Raw genomic sequence first — 5,054 nt, 5'->3', positions numbered from 1 at the left:
CTCCCTAGCAGAGAAAGATAAAGTAGCTGCCTACGAGAGTCGCGGCTGGAGCTGGAGAGGGTTCAGGAGCCGAGAGCACAAACTGTTCTTGCAGAAGACCTGAGTTGGGTTGCCAGCTCCCGTGCTGAGTAGCTCACAACCTCCTGAAACTCCAGCTCCAGGTGGCCTCCATGGGCACTTGCACCCACATATACTTAAACACACAATTGTATAATTAAATAAAAAAAAATCTTCTTTTTTTTAAAATGTAGTTTAGTTGGCCATGGTGACAATCCTGAAATACCAGAAACTTGGGAAAGGGAGGCAGAAAAAAAATCAGGCACTCAAGGTCTTCCTCAGCTACATACCAAATTCAAGACCAGCTCGGGCTATGTAAGTCTCAAGAACAAACATACAAAAAATAATAATAATAAATAAAATACAGCATTTACCAGTGCTTGACTCCAAGGTTGTTAAGGACCCTCTCACTTAGGAGGAAACCTCTTAAGTGGTGGTGTACACCTTTGACACCTTTGATCACAGCACTCAGGGACAGAGGTAGGCGGATCTCTTGTGAGTTCGAGGCCAGCCTAGTCTACAGAGCGAGTTCCAGAACAGCCAGGAATAGGTCTGTGGGTAAAGGTGCTTCTGCACCATGCCTGACTATGCGAGCAGGATCCTCAGGACACACACGATGGAGGGAAAAAATGGACTCCCGCCAGTTCTCCTTTTACCTCCATGTAAATCTGTGTCCCGCCCCGCAAACAGATAAGTGCAATTAAAAAAAAAATTCCAGAGCTGAGTATGGTAATACATATTTAGCTTCAATACCAGAACTTGGGAGGCGGCAGGATGAGCTATGTAACAAGACTTTGTCAAGAAAGAAAAAGCAAGAAGGCTGAAGAGAAGCCTCAGCCATTAGGAGCACTTGTTGCTCTTCCAGAGAAGTTGGGTTGGATTCCCATTACCCATGTGGTGGCTCACAAACTGTTACCCCATGGGAGGCAGGAGGGACAAAGGGATCTTGTTATGGTTAATTGTCACTTAAAGAGACAAGCCACGCCCACTCCCTGAGACCCCCCCCCCCCCCCCCCCCCCCCCGCCCTCCTCTCGCCATCTTGATTCTCACTGTTCCCTTTTGGCGTGCTCCCTCTCTCCCGCTCCCTTCTCTTCTCCTTCTCCCCCCACACTTCCTCTAAGTAATAAATATCCAATTCTATTCTGTACGATGTGTCTGTCCATGTGCCTTCTACCCGCCGCCTGCTCACACCCCCGGCTCGCTGGGACCAGCCACCGCTGGGAACAGGCAGCCGTCTCTGCTTGGAATTAGCTGCTCTATGAGCCCGCTGCCTACTGCCGCCGGGGATCTTGCAGCATTTTTAACAGATCTGACACCCTCTTCTAACCTCCCAGAGCACTGCATGCATGTGGCACACAGACATTCATGCAGACAAAATACCCCTACACAGAAAATAAAAATACATTTTTAAAAAAGAAGAAAAGGTTAGGTATAGTTGCTAATATTACAAGGTTGCTCATACTTGTAATCCCAGCACTTGGGGTGGGAGGGCTGGAGCAGGATTGCTATGAGTTGGGGCCAGCTTTGACCATATTGTGAGTTCTTGGGCTAGGGGGAGCGCCTGTCTCAAGAAAGATTGTGTGTGCATGTGCGTGTGTGTGAGAGAGACAGAGACAGAGAATATGTGAAACACTCAGAGAGAGAATATATAATGGAGACAGAGAGAGATTATGAGAATTCCCTACTTGCTTATTGGGCTTTCCCTGGTTTGGAGACTTCTTGGAAAAAGGAGTCCACATCCTTTACCCTGGGAGAGGATGCAGAAATGGCAAAGAACCACATGGATAGGGTAACTAAATCCTGGCCCACCCGGTCTACCAAGAAACTCTCCCGACTATTTGTGGGCAGCGTTCAGCAGGAAGTGCGAGTGAGCTCTGTTATCTCCTTTCACAGATGATAAACATTTCACCTGGGAACAGATCTTCTAACATCCCCTCCCTTTCTCCCCTGATCCGCTTCACCCAGACCCACCTTCGCAGGCCTAGGAAGAAAACCGGCTGAGGTGCTCATCTGTCTTCCTGGGGTGCCTAGTCTCTTATTAAAATGCAAAGTGTATCTGGGGTTGTGGACACTGGGGAATGCTTGTGTTTCTCCCGCGCAAGGGCAACTTTAGCGACCTGCAAGTCCAGACGTGTTTTGGCTCCTATCACATCAAGGCATTTGTGCTATCTCCTATGCATCCCGTCGCCGCTTCCCAGATGGTGGGGCATTTTCTAGGAGAGGCTTGTAAAGGCCTGAGGATCCTAGAATAACGTCGAGTCTTCACACCTATCCAACCAACTCCATGAAGACATTTTAAAAGCCGCGAGCCCGCCCCTCAGCCCCAGCGGTTCGGTTCCGGGCCACAGCGTCGCGCCAGGCAAGGCATGGTGCCCCTCAACGTTCCATCCCCCGCGCGCCCATCCCGTGCTTCTCCCAGCCTCCGAGGGGCCTGTTACGAGCCGTCCTTCCAGAAACACGGCCACGGAAACCCAGCCCAACCAGCGTCCCGGATTCCGACTCCACTCAGTCCGCCCGTTTCCGCCAGGCCTACCACTACTGCGCGGGCGACGTTCCCACCTCGCCGCCTCTGGCCTCAACTAGAAGGCGGCGTGAAGCATTCTAGGAACTGTAGTCCGTGGCCCGCTCATTTGCGGGCCGAACCACAGGAGGTGCCGGGAAGAACTACATTTCCCAGTGTGCCCCGCGGTAGGGCGCGTCTCCGGCCAGGGCGTCAGTTGGATGCTCCTCGAGTTGCTAGGAGCTTTCTCAACCCGCTCTGATGAGAAGCAGGGAGAGCGTACTCGTATTGGGTACAGTCCGGCTCCTTCCGCTCTGAGGACTGATTGATGACCGTAAAATTCTTGGTCAATGATAAGGTCGAAAGTGCGCTATCAAGAATCCCGAAGCCATCAACAAAGATACGCGGTGGACGTGCCTCACCGGGAATCAAAGCATTTGGAAAGCCTAGACTGGACCAAGACTGCAAATTTCCTAAGTCAAAACCGGCTGTAGCAAAGATTTGAGACCAGCTACATAATAGTGTGCTACATAATAGTGTCTCAAAATTACACTTTGCATATTTTCTTGGCTGTCCGTATAGATTTTTTTATTTTTTTATTTTTTTATTTTTTTTATTTTTTATTTTTTTCCCCCACCCCGTATAGATTTTTTTAAAGGCAAGTTCTCACTATGAGTAGCACTATCTGTCCTGGAACTCACTATGTAAACCAGAGATCCCCATGCTTTGGCCTCTCAAGAGGTGGGACTAAAGGCCTGAACTACCATGACCATCCCATTACAGAGTTAAATGTGAGGTTTTATTTAAGTGTTGGCAGACTAACAGTGTCCAACCATAATTTGCAAGCTGTGGTCCTGGACAACAACCTCCTATCCCCATTTCTACAGGGCTAGGCAGTAATACATACTAAGGGTTATTGTCAGGAATGAAAGGTTAAAGTCACCTGGATAAACACCCAGCAACTTAAAATGAACCAGTAGCAAGCAGTCTTTTAAAAGATATTTTCATTTATTGTCTGTATGTGTGGATTTTTAAAAAATATTTATTTACTTATTATGTATATTCTGTCTGCAGACCAGAAGAGGGCACCAGACCTCATTACAGATGGTTGTGAGTCACCATGTGGTTGCCAGGAATTGAACTCAGGACCTTTAGAAGAGCAGGCAATGCTCTTAACCCCTGAGCCATCTCTCCAGCCCGTGTGTGCATTTTTGCATTAGTGCAATACTCACAGGGGCCAGAGGTGGACACTGGATTTTTTGGAGCTGGAGTTTCGTGGCAGACACGGTGCTGGAGAAGTAGCCTAGTGCTGTGGGTTATGCTCATTATTATTTAAAAAAAAAAGATTGTCTGATAGCCAAGCAAAAGTATAGGTGGGGCAATCAGACTTAAGATGCTGGGGGGAAAGAAGGGCAGGGTCAGACACCAAACTGTCACCAAGCAATCAGGATGTCTAGAAAATGAGGTAACAAGTCATGAGTCAGGTGGCAAAGCATAAGTAGAAATCTGGGTTAAGTGTAAGAGTTAGCTAGTAACAAGCCTGAGCTATCAGCCGAGGCTTTACAATTCATAAAAGCCTCTGTGTGGTAATTTGGAAGTGGCTCCCAGGACAGGAAAACACTGTCTACAGCCTAGTGTCCTACATCTTGACTTGTAGCCAACAGGAAGCAGTCTGTCTCACTGGGTGTCGCTTGAGCGTGTAGGAGACCTCAAAGCCCACTGTAGATGGAGGTTTTCTATCTAGACTACCTGCTCCCAAATAACTGGTTTAATATAAATTATAAATGCTTGGCCAATAGTTCAGGCTTATTACTAACTAACTCTTATATTTTGAGTTAACCCATATTTTTATTTATGTCCTGCCATGTGGTGGTACCTTTATTAGCATAGCATATTCATCTCCTGCTCCTGGCTGGTAACTCCTCTGACTCTACCCTTCTTCATCCCAGCATTCTCTCTGTCTCAGGCTGTCTTGCTCAGTCTCTTCCTACCCAGCTGTCGGCCAATCAGCTTTTTACTAACAATGAGAGTAATACATATTTACAGTGTACAAAGACTGATCCACAGCAGCCCACCTCCACAATGATACACTTCCTCCAACAAGGCCACACCCACTCCAAGACCACACCTTCTAATAGTGCCACTCCCTGTGGACCAAGTGTTCACATGTGAGTCTATGGGGGTCATTCCTTTTGGAACAATGTGTGTTCCTGTGTATGTTTGATGGTGTGTGTGTGCTGCACCCATGGAGGTCAGAAGAAGGTTTCTTTCTTTCTTTTTTTTAAATTTATATTTATTTTGTATACAATATTCTGTCTGCGTGTATGTCTGGGCACCAGACCTCATTATAGATGGTTGTGAGCCACCATGTGGTTGCCGGGAATTGAACTCAGGACTCTGGAAGAGCAGGCAGTGCTCTTAACCTCTGAGCCATCTCTCCAGCCCCAGAAGAAGGTTTCTAACTCCCTGGAATTACAGGCAGTTGTGGGGGAACTC

Source organism: Myodes glareolus, chromosome 9 (genome assembly GCF_982192425.1).
Source record: "Myodes glareolus chromosome 9, mMyoGla1.1, whole genome shotgun sequence".
In the NCBI taxonomy this organism is placed as follows: domain Eukaryota; kingdom Metazoa; phylum Chordata; class Mammalia; order Rodentia; family Cricetidae; genus Myodes; species Myodes glareolus.
This window is presented reverse-complemented; position numbering follows the sequence as displayed.